Source organism: Salvelinus fontinalis, chromosome 13 (genome assembly GCF_029448725.1).
Source record: "Salvelinus fontinalis isolate EN_2023a chromosome 13, ASM2944872v1, whole genome shotgun sequence".
NCBI classification, from domain to species: domain Eukaryota; kingdom Metazoa; phylum Chordata; class Actinopteri; order Salmoniformes; family Salmonidae; genus Salvelinus; species Salvelinus fontinalis.
The window spans coordinates 10,343,978-10,367,348 of record NC_074677.1 but is presented as its reverse complement, the minus strand read 5'-3'; the positions used below and the strand labels follow the sequence as shown (position 1 = coordinate 10,367,348).

General features: G+C 41.5%; 1 protein-coding gene across 3 annotated transcripts in view; it reads right to left on the bottom strand.

Annotated features, from left to right (window-relative positions):
• The window catches only part of opcml (opioid binding protein/cell adhesion molecule-like), a 363,698-nt gene that overhangs the window by 52,920 nt on the left and 287,407 nt on the right, over positions 1 to 23,371 (bottom strand). The window lies entirely within an intron of this gene.

The window sequence follows — 23,371 nt, the reverse complement described above, 5'->3', positions numbered from 1 at the left end:
GTGATCAATAACAATGTAATACTAAAAATAACAAGGTAGAACAAAAACACACAAGATATAAAAATAAGAAGAACACGATGAAGTAAGTAAGCATACTATACACATGGTCAGTTCCAGTATCATATTTACAATGTGCAGGGATACTGGATCGATAGAGGTAGATATGTATAGGGGTAAGGTGACTAGGAATCAGGATATATGATAAACAGAGTAGTACCAGCGTATATGATGATTGTATGTGAGTGGGTGTGTAGAGACAGTATAAATGTATGTGCATATTATGTGTGTGTGAGTGTAACAGTTGAGCTTCCGTCCCTTTCCTCGCCCCTACCTGGGCTCAAACCAGGCACACATAGACAACAGCCACCATCGAAGCATCGTTACCCATCGCTCCACAAAAGCCGCGGCCCTTGCAGTGCAAGGGGAACAACTGCTTCAAGGTCTCAGAGTGAGTGACGTCACCGATTGAAATGCTATTAGCGCGCACCCCGCTAACTAGCTAGCCATTTCACATCGGTTACATGAGCAAATGATGGAGTGAGTGTTTGCATGTGTGTTGGAGTATCAGTGTGCTTAGTGTGTAGGGCCTTGTTCTTAGCCCTTAGTCGTGTTATATTGTGCATATAGCACAAATCCTGTGGTACCTTATTGCTTTTACCAACATATTAAAACAATAAATTACATTGTTGGCCTAAAAACTCACTTCTGATTTTTCAGAGGGTGTTGATTATTTCTCAGTAAATGCACAGCAAAAAAATGTTATTTAATGGGTAAAAAGTAGTTCTAACATAAAATTGTAAAAATCTAAAAAAGATTTGCCCACCTACGAAAAGAAAGGATGCAAGTGAATTTAGCTTGTGAGCCAGTATACATTTACCAAACTTTTATCCAGCGTTGTTGCATGTCATTTCCGGCACATTTAGTGACCACTAGCTAGTAAAATGTTCCCAAGAGGCGAAACCAAAAGTGTTGTAAAACAGTGTTACATCTTTGAGGTGATCTTTCAAAAGTCAAATTTAAAACATTATTGGCATTGTTGAATTTGATTGTCTTTTTTTATTTATTTTTTATTTTATCCCATTTTCTCCCCAATTTTCGTGGTATCCAATCGCTAGTAATTACTACCTTGTCTCATCGCTACAACTCCCGTACGGGCTCGGGAGAGACAAAGGTCGAAAGCCATGCGTCCTCCGAAGCACAACCCAACCAGCCGTACTGCTTCTTAACACAGCGCGCCTCCAACCCGGAAGCCAGCCGCACCAATGTGTCGGAGGAAACACCGTGTACCTGGCCCCCTTGGCTGGCGTGCACTGCGCCCGGCCCGCCACAGGAGTCGCTGGAGCGCGATGAGACAAGGATATCCCTACCGGCCAAACCCTCCCTACCCCGGACGACGCTATGCCAATTGTGCGTCGCCCCACGGACCTCCCGGTCGCGGCCGGCTGCGACAGAGCCTGGGCGCGAACCCAGAGACTCTGGTGGCGCAGTTAGCACTGCGATGCAGTGCCCTAGACCACTGCGCCACCCGGGAGGCTATGAATTTGATTGTCATAAGAAGTTAGCTAACATTTAGCAGCGATGCTTAGCTAGCTAGTATTTTCCCAAGAAAATGTGTTACCAAGGAAACAAGCTAGTGCTATGTGAATTTTTATTTATACATTAGACTGCTATGTGAATTTGAACTTACGTGTAACAATTGTCACATCCATTATTTTAGCTAATCATGATTATTAGGATGGATAGGGCAGACAGATGCAGTTACTTCAGAAAGTGTTCACACCCCTTTTTCCACATTTTATTGTGTTACAGCCTGAATTTAAAATAGATTAAATTAAGATTATTTGTCACTGGCCTACACACAATACCCCATAATGTCAAAGTGGAATTATGTTTTTAGAAATGTTTACAATATAATAAAAACCTGAAAAGCTGAAATGTCTTGAGTCAATAAGAATTCAACCCGTTTGTTTTGGCAGGTCCAAATAAGTTCAGGAGTAAAAATTTGCTCAGCCAAAAGTTTGGACCCACCTACTCATTCAACCTACTAATTTTTCTTTATTTTGAATATTTTCTACATTGTAGAATAATAGTGAAGACATCAAAACTATGAAATACCACATATGGAATAATATAGTAACCAAAAAAGTTTATTTTATATTCTTCAAAGTAGCCACCCTTTGCCTTGATGACAGCTTTGCACACTCTTGACATTCTCTCAACCAGCTTCAACTGGAATGCTTTTCAACAGTCTTGAAGGAGTTCCCACATATGCTGAGCACTTGTTGGCTGCTTTTCCTTCACTCTGTGGTCCAACTCATCCCAAACAATCTCAATTGGGTTGAGGTCGGGTGATTGGAAAGGCCAGGTCATCTAATGCAGCACTCCATCACTCTCCTTCTTGGTCAAATAGCCTGGAGGTGTGTTGGGTCAGTTTCCTGTTGAAAAACAAATGACAGTCCCACTAAGCGCAAACAAGATGGGATGGCGTATGACTGCAGAATGCTGTGGTAGCCATGCTAGTTAAGTGTGCCTTGAATTCTCTATAAATCACTGACAGTGTCACCAGCAAAGCACCCCCACACCATCACAGCTCCTCCTCCATGCTTCATGGTGGGAACCACACATGCGGAGATTATCCATTCACCTACACTGCGTCTCACAAAGACACGGCGGTTGGAAACCAAAGATCTCAAATTTGGACTCATCAGACCAAAGGACAGATTTTCACTGGTCTAATTTCCATTGCTCGTGTTTCTTGGCCCAAGCAAGTCTCTTCTTATTATTGTTGTCCTTTAGTAGTGGTTTCTTTGCAGCATTTGAGGCCTGATTCACGCAGTCTCCCCTGAAAAGATGATGTTGAGATGTGTCTTTTACTTGGACTCTGTGAAGTATTTATTTGGACTGCAATTTCTGAGGCTGGTAACTAATGAACTTATCCTCTGCAGCTGTCACGAATCCCGCTTCCTGAGTCTGTTTTTGCCTGTGTTCTGTCCTGGAGTGTTTTTTCCGGTGTCCTGGAACGCACCCTGTCTGGTTGCCGGGCGACATAGCTAGTTGGGAGATCTCTGATTTACCGCACCTGTATCCCATCCGCTATCTGCACGCCTGGTCCTGATCATCACCCCTCCACTTCATAAGCACTGACCTGACATCCATTCCCTGCCGGATCGTTAGCCATGAACAGTATGTCGTGCCAGCGTATCAGCCTCCATTTTGATAGAGTTTGTTTTGTTGTTTTGTACGTCTTGCTTGCCTTGAACTTACCTCCGTTCTCTCTGTCTACAGTCATTCATCTGGAAAACACTCATTCCATCCCTACCTGGTCGTCGGTGGCTTCTGTTACTCCCTTGGATCTGCCAATTCAATCCCATCAACTCAACTCCGCTGCCCGCTCCGCTACCTGGATCTTTCTATCTCTACACTAAAACTTGTAAATAAATACTCACCTTCGTCTTACTCTCCTTGTCCTGGTCTGCTTCTGGGTTCTACGTTATAAAACCGTGACAGCAGCAGAAGTAACTCTGGGTCTCCCTTTCCTGTGGTGGTCCTCATGAGTGCCAGTTTCATCATAGCGCTTGATGGTTTTTGCGACTGCCCTTGAAGAAACTATCAAAGTTCTTGATATTTTCAGGATTGACTGACCTACATGTCTTAAAGTAATGATGGCCTGTCATTTCTCTTTGCTTATTTGAGCTGTTCTTGCCATAAAATGGACTTGGTCTTTTACGAAATAGGGATAGCTTCTGTATACCACCCCTACCTTGTCACAACACAACTGATTGGCTCAAATGCATTAAGAAGGAAATAATTTCCACAAATTAACTTTTAACAAGGCTGAACTGTTAATTGAAATGCATTCCAGATGACTACCTCATGAAGCTGGTTGAGAGAATGTCAAGAGTGTGAAAAGATGTCATCAAGGCAAAGGGTGGCTACTTTGAAGAATCTCAAATATAAAATATATTTTGATTTGTAAAACACTTTTTTGGTTACTACATGATTCCATATGTGTTATACGTGTTTTGAGTTCTTCACTATTATTCTACAATGCAGAAAATAGTAAACAATTAAGAAAAACCCTTGAATGAATAGGTGTGTCCAAACTTTCGACCGGTACTGTATATATACACTACCTTACAAATGTTTGGGGTCACTTAGAAATACCCTTTGAAATACCCATTTCCCTTTCAAATACCCTTTGAAATACCCATTTAATTTCCATTAAAATAACCTCAAATTGATCAGAAATACAGTGTAGACATTGTTAATGTTGTAAATGACTATTGTAGCTGGAAACGGATGATTTTTAAGCCCATTATCAGCAACCACTCACTCCTGTGTTCCAATGGCACATTGTGTTAGCTAATCCAAGTTCATCATTTTAAAAGGCTAATTGAACATTAGAAAACCATTTTGCAATTATGTTAGCACAGCTGAAAACTGTTGTCTTGTTTAAAGAAGCAATAAAACTGGCCTTCTTTAGACTAGTTGAGTATCTGGAGCATTAGCATTTGTGGGTTCGATTACAGGCTCAAAATGACCAGAAACAAATAACTTTCTTCTGAAACTCATCAGTCTATTCTTGTTCTGAGAAATTAAGGCTATTCCAAGCGAGAAATTGCCAAGAAACTGAAGATCTCGTACAACGCTGTGTACTACTCCCTTCAAAGAACAGCGCAAACTGGCTTTAATCAAAATAGAAAGAGGAGTGGGAGGCCCCGGTGCACAACTGAGCAAGAGGACAAGTACATTTGAGTGTCTAGTTTGAGAAACAGACGCCTCACAAGTCCTCAATTGGCAGCTTCATTAAATAATATCCGCATTACACCAGACTCAACGTCAACAGTGAAGAGCCAACTCTGGGATGCTGGCCTTCTAGGCAGAGTTGCAAAGAAAAAGCCATATATCAGACTGGCCAATAAAAATAAATGATTGGCTCCAGTGATGTACCGCACTACCCTCTGCAGCGCCTTAATAAGGTCGGATGTCGAGCAGTTGCCATACCAGCCGGTTATGCAACCAGCCAGGATACTCTCGATGGTGCAGCTGAATAACTTTTTGAGGATCTGGGGACCCATGCCAAATCTATTCAGTCTTCTGAGGTGGAAAAGGTGTTGTTGAGCCCTCTTCATGGCTGTCTTGGTGTGTTTGGACCATGATAGTTTGTAAGTGAAGTGGACACCAAGGAACTTGAAGCTCTCGACCCGCCCCACTACAGCCGCGTCGATGCTAATAGGGGCCTGTTTGGCCCTGCTTTTCCTGTAGACAACAATCAGCTCCTTTGTCTTGCTCACATTGGTGGAGAGGTTGTTGACCTGGCACCACACTGCTTTAATTACGGTGTTGGAGTCGTGCTTGGCCTCGCAGTCGTGGGTGAAAAGGGAGCACAGGAGGAGACTAAGCACAAACCCCTGAGGGGCCTCAGTGTTGAGGATCAGCGAGGAAGATGTGTTGTTGCCTACCCTTACCACCTGGGGCGGTCCGTCAGGAAGTCCAGGATCCAGTTGCAGAGGGAGGTGTTTATAAAATAGAAACATTTCCTCATCAATCACACACAATGCCACATAATGACAAAGCAAAAACAGGTTTTTAGAAATGTTTGCAATATATACACTGCTCAAAAAAATAAAGGGAACACTTAAACAACACAATGTAACTCCAAGTCAATCACACTTCTGTGAAATCAAACTGTCCACTTAGGAAGCAACACTGATTGACAATAAATTTCACATGCTGTTGTGCAAATGGAATAGACAAAAGGTGGAAATTATAGGCAATTAGCAAGACACCCCCAAAAAAGGAGTGATTCTGCAGGTGGTGACCACAGACCACTTCTCAGTTCCTATGCTTCCTGGCTGATGTTTTGGTCACTTTTGAATGCTGGCGGTGCTCTCACTCTAGTGGTAGCATGAGACGGAGTCTACAACCCACACAAGTGGCTCAGGTAGAGCAGCTCATCCAGGATGGCACATCAATGCGAGCTGTGGCAAAAAGGTTTGCTGTGTCTGTCAGCGTAGTGTCCAGAGCATGGAGGCGCTAGCAGGAGACAGGCCAGTACATCAGGAGACGTGGAGGAGGCTGTAGGAGGGCAACAACCCAGCAGCAGGACCGCAATCTCCGCCTTTGTGCAAGGAGGTGCACTGCCAGAGCCCTGCAAAATGACCTCCAGCAGGCCACAAATGTGCATGTGTCAGCATATGGTCTCACAAGGGGTCTGGGGATCTCATCTCGGTACCTATTGGCAGTCAGGCTACCTCTGGCGAGCACATGGAGGGCTGTGCGGCCCCACAAAGAAATGCCACCCCACACCATGACTGACCCATCGCCAAACCGGTCATGCTGGAGGATGTTGCAGGCAGCAAAACGTTCTCCACGCCGTCTCCAGACTCTGTCACGTCTGTCACATGTGCTCATGTGCTCAGTGTGAACCTGCTTTCATCTGAGAAGAGCACAGGGCGCCAGTGGCGAATTTGCCAATCTTGGTGTTCTCTGGCAAATGCCAAACGTCCTGCACGATGTTGGGCTGTAAGCACAACCCCCACCTGTGGACATCGGGCCCTCATACCACCCTCATGGAGTCTGTTTCTGACCGTTTGAGCAGACACATGCACATTTGTGGCCTGCTGGAGGTCATTTTGATTTCACAGTTTGATTTCACAGAAGTGTGATTGACTTGGAGTTACATTGTGTTGTTTAAGTGTTCCCTTTATTTTTTTGAGCAGTGTATATATATATATATATATATATATATATATATATATATATATATATATTTCAAATACCTTATTTACATAAGTATACAGACCCTTTACTATGAGACTCGAAATTGAGCTCAGGTGCATCCTGCTTCCATTGATCATCCTTGAGATGTTTCTACAACTTGATTGGAGTCCACCTGTGGTAAATTCAATTGATTGGACATGATTTGCGTTGTCATTATGGGGTATTGTGTGTAGATTGATGAGGAAAAAACAAACAATTCAAATGATTTTAGAACAAGGCTGTAACGTAACAAAATGTGGAAAAAGTCAAGGGGTCCGAATTCACTGTATATATTTGATGGGATAGACAATATGGACAGTATATGGATAGAATACGTAGTATATCTGAAGAATAGTAGATGTACAGCAATAGTTAAATAGGATATACCTTGACTAGAATACAGTATTTATTTATATATATTTATATGAAGTGGGTAAAACAGTATGTAAACATTATTTCAAGTGACCAGTGTTCAATTATTAAACTGACCAGTGTTCCATGTACTGTACATAGGGGAAAGGGGAAATGGGGTAAACCTAGTCAGTTGTACAACTGAATGCATTCAATGAAATGTGTCTTCCGCATTTAACCCAACCCCTCTCAATCAGAGAGGTATGGGGGGCTGCCATAATCAACATCCACGTCTTCAGCGCCCGGGGAACAGCAGACCGACAGATTTTTACTTTGTCAGCTCGGGGATTCGATCCAGCAACCTTTCAGTTACTGGCTGCTGCCTCTAAGGTACAAGGTAGAGTAATAAGTTGCATGGACTCACTCTGTGTGAAATAATAGTGCTTAACATTATTTTTTAATGACTACCTCATCTCTGTTTCCCACGCATACAATTATCTATAAGGTCCCTCAGTCAAGCAGCGAATTTCAAACACAGATTTAATCACAAACAGGATTTCCAATGCCTCGAAAAGAAGGGCACATATTGGTAGATGGGTAAAAATTAAGGATGCACTAGTTTAACGCCCGATTTGCAAAATCGATGTCAAAGCTGACGTGCTTACCTATATAACGAAGGTACATGACGTAATCACGCCACGTAAAATGTTGCGCTATACGTGCAACACAGCATTCCTAAATTAGCCCACAATGTCTGCTGTGTGGATTGAGCAGTCAACATTTCAGCGAGACAACTCAAAGGCAAAATCCATTAAAGCCAAGATAATGGAATTCATTGCCCTTGAAAATCAACCGTTCTCTGTCATGGGTGATGTTGCCTTTCGCCGACTGGTCGAGCACCGGTTAACATTACCATTAACATTAAGTGCGCTATTTTTCCGATGTTGCCCTACCAGAGTTACACAGTAATAGCTTCAGGACATGCATACTATGGAACGCCGTTTGAGTCTTTGCGTCTCAAAAAAGATACAGTAACACTGTCAAAGCTGTACAAAAAAGTCAGCAACAAGAAAACACCGGCCACAAACGATGTGTTTACAATACCGTGTTGGTAATAAAGCATAATTTGTTCAACCGCAACTTCTGGGGTACCTACAGTAGCAAGCACCAATGCAACCAGCCTGAAAACAATGACCAGTAAAAACTGCAGTCATTTTCATTATTCTTAGCAATGATTTAGGAATCCTTGTGAGTAAGTATTAGCTAGGTAGCCACTTGTTGTTCGCCTATTGAAATTGAACTTCAGTTCATGAAAATAAATAGCTAGCCAGCTACTTAACCCTGTTGCCCAAAGCTAACGTTATAAGCAGCCAGCTGGCTTCATCTGGCTAGTGAGGCTCGACCAGACTGGGTTATGTGTTGTGAAGCTAGCCACAATAAGGATTAGACACAATAGTGGAATTTGCAGTTTGCCTTCAAAATAAAAATGTCATTGACAGTGATGCAAATTAATACAAATAGTAGAATTATGCCATACTTCTTTTTTTAATTAAATTTTTTATTTTATTTCACCTTTATTTAACCAGGTAGGCTATTTGAGAACAAGTTCTCATTTACAACTGCGACCTGGCCAAGATAAAGCAAAGCAGTGTGACACAGACAACAACACAGAGTTACACATGGAGTAAACAATAAACAAGCCAATAACACAATAAACAAGTCAATGACACAGTAGGAAAAAAATAAAGTCTATATACAGTGTGTGCAAAAGGCATGAGGAGGTAGGCAATACATAGGCCATAGGAGCGAATAATTACAATTTAGCAGATTAACACTGGAGTGATAAATGAGCATATGATGATGTGCAAATAATTTTGAAGGCTAACCCCAAAGTCCACTATTGTGGCTAATCCTTATTGTGGCTAGCGTCACATAGATAGGTCCGACCACCATCAATCAAATAAGAACTGTTCTATAAATTTGTTATTTTTAGATGATGACAGCTAGCTATATAGTTAGCTAGCTAACTATAGCTACTGAAACAGATTATGTCGTGTTATTTGACATGTATCGTTTTTGACACGCAAAGACCCAAACGGTGTTCCATAGAATTTCTGGTTGAGAATGAAACGACTGAACAAATGAACAACAAAACAGCACAGAAAGTAAGTGAAAGAAATATGTTTTGATTATGTTTTACTGGTAATGGGGACATGCGTGAATGCTAACAAAATAACTTTTTGGTCAGTGTGGTGTGTGTGTAACCTTTATTTAACTAAGCAAGTCAGTTAAGAACAAATTATTATTTACAATGACGGCTTGGACAACGCTGGGCCAATTGTGCGCCGCCCTATGACGCCCAATCACGGCCGGATGTGATACAGCCTGGATTCGAACCAGGGTCTGTAGTGACGCCGCTTGCACTGAGATGCAGTGCTTTACACCGCTGCATCCATGTGTGTGTGTTAACTATTTAACTGTACTAGAATGCTTAAAAGGCAGCTAAAACTTTTAATATCGGTTATCGTATCGTTTTTTTGGCAAGGAAAATATTGGATATTGGTATCGGCCAAAAATGTCATATCGGTGCATCACTAGTAAAAAATTTAAAAAAGCAGACACTGAATATACCTTTGAGCATTGTGAAGTTATTAATTACACTTTGGATGATGTATCAATAGTCTCTGTCACTACAAAGATACAGGCGTCTTCCTAACTCAGGTGCCAGAGAGGAAAGAAACCTCTCAGGGATTTCACCATGGAGCCAAGGGTGACTTAAAAACAGTTTGAGTTTGATGGCTGTGATAGGAGAAAACTGAGGATGGATCAATAACATTTTAGTTACTCCACAATACTAACCTAATTGTCGTGCCCTCTTCGCGACTGTGTGGGTGTGTGTGGACCATGATAGGTCCTTAGTGATGTGGACACCGAGGAACTTGAAGCTCTCGATCCGCTCAACTACAGCCCAGTCAATGTGAATAGGGGCATGCTCAGCTCCTTTGTCTTGCTGACGTTGAGGGAGAGGTTGTTGTCCTGGTGCCCCACTACCAGGTCTCTGATCTTCTTCCTATAGGCTCTCATCGTCATCTGTGATCAGGCCTTCCACCATTGTAACGTCTCCAAACTTAATGATGGTTTTGGAGTCGTACGTGGCCACATAGTCATGGATGAACAGATAGTATAGGAGCGGACTAAGCACACAACCCTGAAGGGCCCTCGTGTTGAGGGTCAGCGTGGCAGATGTGTTGCTGCCTACCCTCAACATCTGGAGCGGCCCGTCAGGAAGTCCAGGATCCAGTTGTAGAGATTGGTTTTTAGTCCCAGGGTCCTTAGCTTAATGATGAGTTTGGAGGGCACTATGGTGTTGAACACTGAGCTGTAGTCTATGAACAGCATTCTTATGTACAGTTGAAGTCGGAATTTTACATACACCTTAGCCAAATACATTTAAACTCAGTTTTTCACAATTCCTGACATTTAATCCTTGTAAAAATGTCTGTCTTAGGTCAGTTAGGATCACCATTATTTTAAGAATGTGAAATGTCAGAATAATAGTAGAGAATGATTTATTTCAGCTTTTATTTTTTTCATCACATTCCCAGTGGGTCAGAAGTTTACATATACTCAATTAGTATTTTGTAGCATTGCCTTTAAATTGTTTAACTTGGGTCAAACGTTTTGGGTAGCCTTCCACAAGCTTCCTACAATAAGTTGGGTGAAATTTGCCCCATTCCTCCTCCTGACTGATGTCTTGCGATGTTGCTTTAATATATCCACATAATTTTCCTCCCTCATGATGCCATCTATTTTGTGAATTGCACCAGTCCCTCCTGCAGCAAAGCACTCCCACAACATGATGCTGCCACCCCCGTGCTTCACGGTTGGGATGGTGGTCTTCGGCTTGCAAGCCGCCCCCTTTTTCCTCCAAACATAACGATGGTCATTATGGCCAAACAGTTCCATTTTTGTTTCATCAGACCACAGGGCATTTCTCCAAAAAGTACCATCTTTGCCCCCATGCGCAGTTGCAAACCGTAGTCTGGCTTTTTTATGGCGGTTTTGAAGCAGTGGCTTCTTCCTTGCTGAGCGGCCTTTCAAGTTATGTCGATATAGGACTCATTTTACTGTGGATATATATACTTTTGTACCTGTTTCCTCCAGCATCTTCACAAGGTCATTTTCTGTTGTTCTGGGATTGATTTGCACCTTTTGCACCAAAGTACGTTCATCTCTAGGAGACAGAACGCGTCTCCTTCCTGAGCGGTATGACGGCTGCGTGGTCCCATGGTGTTTATACTTGCGTGCTATTAATTGTACAGATGAGCGTGGTACCTTCAGGTGTTTGGAAATTGCTCCCAAGGATTAACCAGACTTGTGGAGGTCTACAATTTTTTCTGAGGTCTTGGCTGATTTCTTTTGATTTTCCCATGATGTCAAGCAAAGGGACTGAGTTTGAAGATAGGCCTTGAAATACATCCACAGGTACACCTCCAATTGACTCAAATGATGTCAATTAGCCTAACAAAAGCTTTTAAAGCCATGACATAATTTTCTGGAATTTTCCAAGCTGTTTAAAGGCACAGTCAACTTAGTGTACGTAAACTCCTGACCCACTGGAATTGTAATACAGTGAATTATAGGTGAAATAATCTGTCTGTAAACAATTGTTGGAAAAAGTACTTGTGTCTTGCACAAAGTAGATGTCCTAACCGACTTGCCTGAACTATAGTTTGTTAACAAGAAATTTGTGGAGTGGTTGAAAAACGAGTTATAATGGCTCCAACCTAAGTGTATGTAAACTTCCGACTTCAACTGTAAGTGTTCCTTTTATTCAGCTGGGAAAAGGCAGTGTGGAGTGCAATAAAGATTGCATCATCCGTGAGTCTCTTGGGGCGGTATGCGAATTGTAGTGGGTCCAGTGTGTCTGGGATGATGGTGTTGATGTGAGCCAGGACCAACCTTTCAAAGCATTCCATGGCTACAGATGTTAGCAGGCAGCTTTGTGGTGGTGTGTGTCTCTTTTTTAACACCAGCTGGTGCGCAATCTCTAATATTAAGGAAGTCTTGAGGTTCTGGTTGCCTGAGTTAGAATACCTCATGGTAAGCTGTAGACCATACAATTTACCAAGAGAGTCTTCATAGCTGGCTACTTACCACCACAGACCGATGCTGGCACTATTATCGCACTCAACAAGTTGTATAGGACCATAAGCAAACAAGAAAATGCGCTGTCAGAGGAAGGATGTAAAAATTGTCAGACTCCAGCCAGCCAGGTCATTTACTGTTCTCTCTGCTACCGCACGGCAAGAGGTACGGGAGTGTCATCAGAGGAATGTGGTCAGGGAGATGGTGGATGAAGATGGAGTCTGGTGACAATCTTGTAGAGGGCTAGCTACTCTGGGAACCAGCCTGAGTCATGTAGCCACTGGACTTCTCCTTCATAATGTATGGCACCCACTTGAGTGTATGGCACCAGAAAGCTCTGTTCAGAGTACTAACTAGCTAGCCAGTCGTCCTCATTATGAGCCCTCTGCCTTAGCACTGCATTCCTCTACTGCATTTCCCATTACTCTCATGCTTCAGGTGACTCTTCTTTAGATATATGCTTAGGCCTACGGTTAACTCAAGTTTACTCCAAATACGTTGTTCCAAATGCTAGCTACTTATCTATCTAATGTTAACCCAAAACAACAACACTCTGGCATTCTGCTATAGTGAAAGGTCACTGGGTGGGGCTACATACAATCCTTTCCAGTTCATATGCGAAGCCGTTACTGATGGTGGTTCAAGACAATGGGGAACTCTGAAATAAAACGTGCTCCGACTGGGAAAAATCTTTTGAACGGTCATCCAACTCGGAATTGCAAGTCAGAAACTCGGGCATCATCCCAAAGCCCTGACTTCTATGACTTGAAAATCACTGATGTCACAATTTTTCACAGTCTGAGTTGTTTCCAATTTCCCAGTTGTCTTGAATGCACCAAAAGTAGTATATTGTGGCCGTGGTATACTGCATACTTTTTAATAAACAGTATGTGCTAAATAGTATGCGACGATGAGTACATACTACGCAGTTTAAGTATGTAGTACGCTAGTATGGTAGTACGGCCATTGTCTGGTGAATAGCAGGGGGCAGAGACTGCTAAGTAACTAGCATGATGGACCAGGTGACCGTGTTCCTCTAGCTTAATAATGGCAGTTGCCAAGCGATTAAAACATGCTAGGTCACAGGGCCCTGATGGTAGTCAGGAGTCCAAACCCCAGGATATAACCCACTCGGTTCATGTCAGCACAGCGAGGGCTGGCGCAGGTAATTCATTGAAAAAGTAGAATCAAGGATGTTGTGGATGTTGGGAGGAGATTTCTTTAGAGTATTTATGTCACGATGGAGCCTTCGCCCTCCGTGAAGGTTTATCAGCCTTCTGTTCATAAATAAATGGCTCTAAATGGAATAATGTATGCACAATTTATCATTGGATAACCTAAAATGTGCGCATAATACAAAACTATGGGTAGAAACTGTAGTGTAAAACATTTTTAGAAGTAAAACGTAGATGGATTCTCAAGCGTTGTAGAGACTATTCAAACATCGCAGGTTTTATAGCAGGATGCTGTATCAAGAGTCAAATGGCAGAGGAAATTCTGATGAGGTCCCAGTGGATCTCATCTGTCAAGCTATTATCACTGTGAAACATATTTCTTAGCAAATAATTGAAAATACCTTTCACTATCCATGATGATGTAAGTGAAGGTAAAGTGCAACCGTGACTTTACATCAAGGAAAAGAGGAGTATGAAATACATGGTCACGTTAATGTTTCCTCCGAAAGCTTGGCAGATAAAAATGTGTGTGTGTGGGTGCACGCAGGTGTGCTGTGCCCATCGTTGCAATATCTGTGAAACCTTGATTACTTTTTACAGTGGACACTCGCAACCTATAATAGACTCGAAATCTATCTATGTCGATCCAATTCATATTTAATTTGGATCCGACATGAATGGAATCTTTTCCCTTAAAAAAAATGACCATGTACTTTTGGCGATTTTGATACATTGACATTTCACTGCACATCAAAGGCATTGTTCCAGCTATGTTCTCCGAATGTATAATGGATGTTCACAGCTCTTTTTATAACCGATTAACATCAAACAGATCACTCTAGATTTTCCAGCCTTTCTACCTGTACACATAGTCCCCAAAAACATCAGAGACAACTTCTAGGATCTCACCCACATATATACAGTGCATTGGGAAAGTATTCAGAACTCTTGACTTTTTGATGTTACGTTAAAGCCTTATTCTAAAATTGAATAAATTGTTAGTTTTTTCATCAATCTACGCACAATACCACATAATGACAAAGAAAAAACAGATTTTTAGATATTTTTGCAAATGTATTTAAAATAAAAAACTGAAATCACATTTACATAAGTATTCAAACCCTTTTGTCAGTACTTTGTTGATAGCACCTTTGGCAGCAATTACAACCTTGAGTCTTCTTGGGTTCGACACTACAATCTTGGGACTCCTGTATTTGGGGAGTTTCGCCCATTCTTCTCTGCAGATCCTCTCAAGCACAGATATTTTCAGGTCTCTCCAGAGATGTCCAATCAGGTTAAAGTCCGGGCTCTAGCTGGGCCACTCAAGTGTTGTCTTGGCTGTGTGCTTAAGGTTGTTGTCCTGTTTTAAGGTCAACCTTCACCCCAGTCTGAGGTCCTGAGTGCTCTGGATTAGGTTTTCATCAATGGTCCCTCTGTACTTGGCTCCGTTCATCTTTCTTTTCTGACTAGTCTCCCAGTCCCTGCCGCTGAAAAACATCCCCACAGCACGATGTTGCCACCACCATGCTTCACCGTAGGGATGGTGCCAGGTTTCTTCCCGACGTGACGCTTTGTATTCAGTCCAAAGAGTTCAATCTTGGTTTCATCAGACCAGATAATCTTGTTTCTCATGGTCTGAGAGTCCTTTTAGTGCCTTTTGGCAAACTCCAAGCGGGCTGTCATGTGCCTTTTACTGAGGAGTGGCTTCTGTCTGGTCACTCTACCATAAAGGCCTAATTGGTGGAGTGCTGCAGAGATGATTGTCCTTCTGGAAGGTTCTCCCATCTCCACAGAGGAAATCTGGAGCACTGTCAGAGTGACCATTGGGTTCTTGGTCACCTCCATGACCAAGGCCCTTCTCCCCCAATTGCTCAGTTTGGCTGGGCGGCCAGCTCTAGGAAGAGTCTTGGTGGTTCCAAACTTATTCCATTTTAGAATGATGGAGGCCACTGTGTTCTTGGGGACCTTCAATGCTGCATAAATGTTTTGGTACCCTTCCCCAGATCTGTACCTCAACACAATCCTGTCTCGGAGCTCTAAGGACAATTCCTTCAACCTTATGGCTTGGTTTTTGCTCTGACATGCACACATTCATTCCAATTAGACTAGTTTGGATTTCTCCCTGACCTATATGGCTGCCATATTCACCCCATTCTGGAACATTGAGGTTCTATGACAACCCCTCTAGTAATTTAATATGATTTCTATGGTCTAACTATACCTGATGTGAAAGTGTATTTCTTTCTCATAAAACACATTTCTAATTTAGTTGTGCGTAAAATCATTTAATTAGGATTGTGTTTTTTTATATCAAATTGCCATGGAAATGTGAAAAAGCAGGGAGCTATTGAAGTAGTGATCGACAGCATCCACTTGAAAGCAAAAAATTCTCTGAGACGCAAGCTAGTGAATTTCACTTCAATCCCTGTCTGCCCCTGAGAGATGCCACCAGAAACCCAGAGAATGAAAACTAACTAGACCCCTCAACATTGATATTAAATTTGCGCATAGGCGATAGATGTATTTGTGGACTTTATTATAATTACTTGCCTATTACTACCTCCGGGGGATCATGGAAGCTAAGCTGTTTGTGCAGAACATGCTGAGTGAACATAACATTGGGTTTGTGTGGCAATTGCCACTTCCCTTACACTCTAATAATGTTATTAATGGGTCTGCGTTTATGGCAGTGGAATGGGCTGCTGCTTCATCACCCCCGTTAAAGTGGGTCATTTGGGCTGCTCTCACTTTATTAGAGGTTCAGGGAAAAGCCATCAGCATGGACTAGTTAATTGCATTTGCTGTCTTTGATGTTGTAAACAGCACGTCGCCAGTCTGTTGTAGATGTGCAGGGATTTGTCTGTGAAAAAAATGCAGACATTTGTTTACAAAAATGTATGATTTGTCTAAGTCAACACAAACTGTTTTAATCTGCGCCAGACTTCTTTGAGTTGATTTTGCTTGGGGAAAATCTTTGGCTGTGTGACATCCATATGCTGTACGTGCCTTGCAAAAGTAGTAAGGCCTCTTGGATGTCTTACTAGCCTGTGCTTAGCTCCTCCTGAAAAACTCCTCATTATTTGCCGATGTCAAGCAAATATTGAAAATAAGGAGGCAGTTGTGTCGGATTTGCACCAAACATAAGGCTTTGCATTTAGGCCACAAAGTGTATTTTTGCAGTATTACTTTAGGGCCTTGTTGCATACAATAATATTTCTGTATATTGGCCCAATAGTAACATCCCTGAGCAGTTGTATTCCTGTCCTGCAGCTCAGATCAGAAGGACGAATGTATCTTTGATGTGTCTGGGTGCTTTAATACATAATAAAAAGCATCTGCCAATCAGTGACCTTCTTAATGAGGATTTCAGAAATCTCCCTGGTCTTTGTAGTTAATTCTGTGCATGAAATTCAATACTTGACTGAGGGACCTTACAGATTAATGTGTGGGGGACAGAGGAAGGGTTAGTCATTAAAAAATAATGTCAACCCCTATTATTTTACCCAAAATATAATGTAATTTGTAAAGCCACATTTTACTCCTGAACTAATTTAGGTTTGCCGAAACAAAGGGGCTGAATACTTATGCAACAACTACATTTTAGTTATATTTTTTTTATACTTTTTTTTCGAAACAATGCTAGATAAAAAGCTCTTGGGTTTTTAAAAAGTGTATTATCTTAATTTAAAATGTTTCCAACACGCAATGTAATTGTTCTGAACAGCAAGCCGACCCACGGGTTGAAAGAATGTTTTCATTCAGACCGCCAGCTGATTTTTATGCAGCTCACCAGCTGGGAACCGTTGGTATTCTACCCCAAGCAGGACCCTACTAATGATTAGCAGATAGGTTGAAGCATGGGATTGCCTCTTTACAGTGCATTCAGAAAGTATACACACCACTTGACTTTTTCCACATTTTGTTGTGTTGCAACATGAATTGAAAATGGATTACATTTAGATTTTGTGTCACTGATCTACACACAATACCCCATTATCTCAAAGTGGAATTATGTTTTTAGAAATGTTTACAAATTCATAAAAAAAGAAAAGCTGAAATGTCTTAAGTATTCAATCCCTTTGTTATGGCAAGCTTAAATAACTTCAGGACTAAATTGTGCTTAACAATAAGTTTCATGGACTAACTATGTTCAATAATGGTGTTTAACATGATTTTTGAATGACTACCCCATCTCTGTACCCCACACATACAATTACAGTGCTTTCAGAAACTATTCATACCTGTCACGTTGGCATGAAGCATCGGGAGACAGACGCAGGAATGTGTAATAAGGGTTTTTATTAAGCCCAAATTACGGCGTGCCGCGTAAAGGCAGAGGGATGAAGACCAAACAAACACGCAACAAAACACAGGGTTGAACCCCAAACAAAAGAGCGAGGAGTGTAATGAATACTCAGGGAGAAAAAGGTGTAGATTCATGTGCGGAGAGCGGCAGATGTTTATTAAGCCTTCGCAGAAGGCAGGAATCGTGGTCACAGGCAGGCGATGGTCAAACACAGGTAGGCAGTCAAAAACAAACAATACCTCACAACCATACAAACAGAAAGAACTAAATAGGGAGCTGATAAGACCAGGTGAGAAACGAACACAGGTGAAATCAATTAACAAAAATGAAAGACAGGGCTACGTTCCAGAATACAAAGAAACAGGGCTACGTTCAAGAACACAAAGAAAAAGAACACAAGGTGACTAAGAAAAGAAAATCAGAACCTTACAGGAGTACCTCGAATAAATAACACACGCACACAATGATTAACCCATGGGACGAGACCCGTAATCATCTGCGCAATCCACAATGGCACGAAAGCCAAAACACATAGCACAGGTACTCACACGCACCAACGGACATTGTAAAAATAGTCGACAGCCCTATGGAAACCAAAGGGCACACTTATACAAGTACTAATCAGTGGGAATAGGAGACAGGTGTGCGTAATGAATGTTCCGGAGGGATCCGGAATTCTTTGCAGTATTCCTTTAGTGCCATGTTGCAAACAGGATGCATGCTTTGGAATATTTTGATTCTGTATAGGTGTCCTTCTTTTCACTGTCAATTAGGTTAGTAGTGTGGAGAAACTACAATATTGTTGATCCATCCTCAGTTTTCTCCTATCACAGCCATTCAATTCTGCAACTGTTTTAAAGACGCCATTGACCTCATGGTTAAATCCCTGAGCGGTTTCCTGCCTCTCCGGCAACTAAGTTAGGAAGGGCGCCTGTATCTTTGTAGTGACTGGGTGTATTGATACACCATCCAAAGTGTAAATAATAACTTCACCATGCTCAAAGGGATATTCAATGTCTGCTTTTTTCCCACCAATCTAACAATAGGTCCCCTTCTTTGCGAGGCATCGGAAAACCTCCCTGATCTTTATCATTGTGCTTGAAATTTACTGCTCGACTGAGGGACCTTACAGATACAAATATTTCTTCCAATTTGATATCACAGAGTATGTTGTGTACATCGTTGACAAAAAATGACATCCGTTTTAATCCCACTTTTTTACAACAAAATGTGGAAAAGTCAAGGGTGTGAATACTTCCTGAAGGCCATGTATTTATAGCCACTATGCTGCATTAGTTGGGCTAAAGGTGATAATGCTTACTGCTAATAGCATACCTGATAATATGGACCATGCATAGGCTATATTCATTGTCCAAAATGTAAAAATACTTATATGTTATATGGCAGATTTATGGAGTTGGAAATTATATTTTAGATAGTATCAGCATAATTCTATTTTCTTCCATTTTGGAGTAGAATGCCCTTTTAAAAAGTCAGTAGCACTGAGCTCCTCAATCCTTCCAGAGAAAACTGTAATGCAATGTACATGGAACACTATTTTTCGGTCAACTGTTTATGACTTAACCTCAAACCGACTATAAATTGTAGAAATTCATATACAAATGTTGAAAGTGTTTAATGAGTCAACTAAAAGATGTGCAACATGAAACTATTGTCCCATTTACATTGTGTAATTTATTGACGGTCCCTAACTATCCCCAGAGATAAGCTATCCAAAGTCAAACCAATTTTGCCACAGTCGCACACAAGCCGGCTGAAGCTAACTGGTGAAATTATTTGGCTAACTCTTCTCACCTGCGAACACACACAAGAGACAGTTATATCAAATCACACTCCGAAAGTAACTCACGTTTAAATTCTGTCAAGGCCACTAGCATTTCTTAATGAACCACATCTAAAACGAGGCCAAATCAGGAAGTGCAGTCGCCCTTTAAGTTTTACATCTGTGCTTTGCCTTTGGATAAAAGCCAAAAAGAAAGCTTGGCAAAATAGTCTTGAATGTGCTCCTGGTGCACGCCCCATCTAATACAGTCTTACTATGTAAATGTTAACAGGAAAGCAGTGAGAAGCAGACCAAATAGCCGTAGAACTCAGTAGGTGAGAAATTGATGAAGAGAGCACCTCTTAATGTGTTACACAAGCAAAAGCTTAGAAGCAGGCTCCAATTTTTATTCTCCTAATGTTGCCTGAATATTTCGAAAGCCTCATTACTTGCTTTTGATGGACTAGAGAAGAGGCTCCTCTCCATCCAATAATGAGTCCTAAAGCTTATTACGCCAATGTGCATTGAATTGAGAGGCCAATTCTTTTTCTTTTAGACACCCCTTATGCTAGAGGACTCAGGCCTAATCTAAAAACACAGTCACATCATTACATTTGAGGAAACCATAGAGGATCCAGTAGTCTGTTTAGAGGGCTTTATAATTGAATTGATTTACACCTGCCCTTTGACACATCATATTGTGCGTGACATTTTTCTCTGGAGAAAGCATACGTTTCGAGGCCACCCCGGAATGGCCATCAGAATGAAAGGCCTCCTCACTATGTCTAATATGAGCGGCCAGTGCCATGCCAAGCACCCCACGATCAGGGTCCATGCACATTCGCCACGTGGGCCACCACTGTTGGGAAGGCTTAACGGATTAGCGTTGTCTCGAACCACTCACCTAATCCTATTTACAGGCAATTGAATCCACATGTAATTTCTGTCAGATATGACCACCCTTATGCTACATACTCTTATCTGAGTTATAAATCTACTAAAATGTAAAGTTAGAGAACAAAGAGGTAGTAGGTGCCAGCTACATGGTTTTAACTAGACAGCACATGTTCATATAGTATCTATGAAAAAATGATTTGAGATCAAACAACAACCTCATAGACAAACATTCCAAAATGCTCTTGCTCTGTATCACTTATTAATAATTCATATTTAACAAAACAACATAAATCATTCATGTTAAACCAACAGATTTAAATGGCAGTCCCATTTTCCCATGGATTGTAGGGGTGTAACGGTTCCCCAAACCCATTTGGGTTCACGGTTTGGTTTCAAAACAGCGGGAAAATTAAATTGTTCAGCATTGTCTGTTGTGACCGGATTGTTATGTTGGGCCTCTCAAGATGCTGCCTTTGTAACCATGTGGGAGGTGGGAATTTACCAGTTGTTAAGTTGTAAATATCAGTTTGATGCAGTCATGTGATTTGAACTCGTTGAGAAATGCCAATTTGCTAATGGCCAACAAGCTGTGTCAACCATAAACTAAAAGTACAGCTGTTATGCTTGGAAACAAATTATAGAAACAGCATTAGTAGATTGCGTTTTATAAATATGATTTTTTTGCATTCAATTGCTGAAAATGCTGTTATAGAGTCCATTTCCTTAGTAGGTGAAGTCAGAGATCACCATGTGGGAGAAGTGGGTGCTCAGGTTGATAGACAAGTTTCCCACTAGTAATTACCAGTTTGAGGGCCGATTAAGTGGATTTTTCCCAGTCGTACGTGGTAAATCCCCATATCCCACTTGGTTACGAACACACCATGACACGGCCTCCGTCAGTGCCAGATGTACAATTATGACTCTCATAAAGGAGTCGTGTCTCTCCCACTGCGGGGTAATGTGATGGGCAATGTTAAGTAAGCGCAACAGGGTGCATTGGCCAGTTCATTGAAAACTTGGTTTGTTTGCATTATATAGAGCGGATTCTACCTGTTTGCTGAAATAAGTGCAAGAGGGAAGTTCGTAACGTGGCCCGAGCACTTTCACGAGGTGCTGAAACCCCATATTTGCAGCTATAAAATAAAGACTGTAAAAAATATAAACATAGCCTATCTATCGCTCTTGTAATTTCTTTGGCCCGGTCAGAGTCAGCTACCAAGGGCTGCTTGAATACAGAGGGGAGACATGTTGTGTTGCTCCAGTATACTGGGGTGATGTCAACGTAAATGTGTCGACATATTTGAGGTGCTGGCAGTTGCATAGGCTATTCACGTTGAGCGTGGTGACATACCGTTAACGTGTTATCCACAACTCTTCGCCGTTGTAATCTACTGGGGAGCCAACATTTTCCCAAACTGGAGTTAACCTGTCTAGGATGAGGGTGCCGCTAGCGGCACTCCCCACACACCCCCACTGAAAAACCAGTGCCGCGAAATTCAAAAAAAATATTTTTTTTAAACATTTAACTTTCACACATTAAAGTCCAATACAGCTAATGAAAGACACAGATCTTGTGAATCCAGCCAACATGTCCGATTTTTAAAATGTTTTACAGGGAAGACACAATATGTAAAGATGTACATCTATTACCTAAAAATACATTAGCATAATCCACCATCTTTTATTTGTCCACCAACACCAGTAGCTATCACCAATTCGGCTAAACTAAGATATTTATAGCCCCTAACCAAGAAAAAAACTCATCAGATGACAGTCTGATAACATATTTATGGTATGGGATAGGTTTTGTTAGAAAAAAGTGCATATTTCAGGTAGATGGCATAGGTTACAATTGCACCCACCGTCACAAATGGACTAGAAAAACTACATTGAGCAACGTGTTTACCTACTTACTAATCATCAAACATTTCGTAAAAATACACAGCATACACTAATCGAAAGACACAGATCCTGTGAATACAGACAATATTTCAGATTTTCTAAGTGTCTTACAGCGAAAACACAATAAATCGTTATATTAGCATAGCACATAGCACATAGCAGCCCAGCATTGATTCTAGCCAAAGTGAGCGATAAAAGTCAACATCGCCAAAATATATTAATTTTTTCACTAACCTTCTCAGAATTCTTCAGATGACACTCCTGTAACATCATATTACACAATCCATATAGAGTTTGATCGAAAATGTTTATATTTAGCCACCAAAATCATGGTTAGACAATGTGAAATGTAGTCCAGCTGGTGAGAAAATGTCCGTGCGCCACTTAGACAGAAAAACATGGCGTCCTAAGCCACTAACATTTTTCGACAGAAACACGATTTATCATAATAAAAATGTCCTACTTTGAGCTGTTCTTCCATCAGTATCTTGGGCAAAGGATCCTTTCTTGGGTCCAATCGTCTTTTGGTGGAAAGCTGTCCTCTTGCCATGTGGAAATGCCAACTGCGTTCGGGATGAACTGGAAGCGTGCCCAGCAATTCACAGCGTTTCAGAAATAAATGTCCCAAAATCGCACTAAACGGGTATATAAATTGCTATAAAACGCTTTAAATTAACTACCTTATGATGTTTTTAACTCCCATAACGAGTAGAAACATGACCCGAGTAATATTACTCCCTCCACTAATGCTTGGAACAGGTGCGGGTCGGTGTCCTCTAGGCGCATGACGCAGCTCCAAAAGAGTGACTAGCCTCAGGGTTTTTTAATTTGTAGTGCCTGTGAACGCGCAATCGACCCCATTCAAATCGTCATCACGTAAAGGCATCCAGGGGAAGACATAAGCAGTGTCCGTATACTCATAGCAATAACAGTGCCCTTTTAACTGACTCCAGATCAGGGGCCAAAATTTCTGAAATCTGACTCCATGTCAGGGAAATTGCTGTAGAATGACTTCTGTTCCACTTAGAGACAAAATTTCAACTCCTA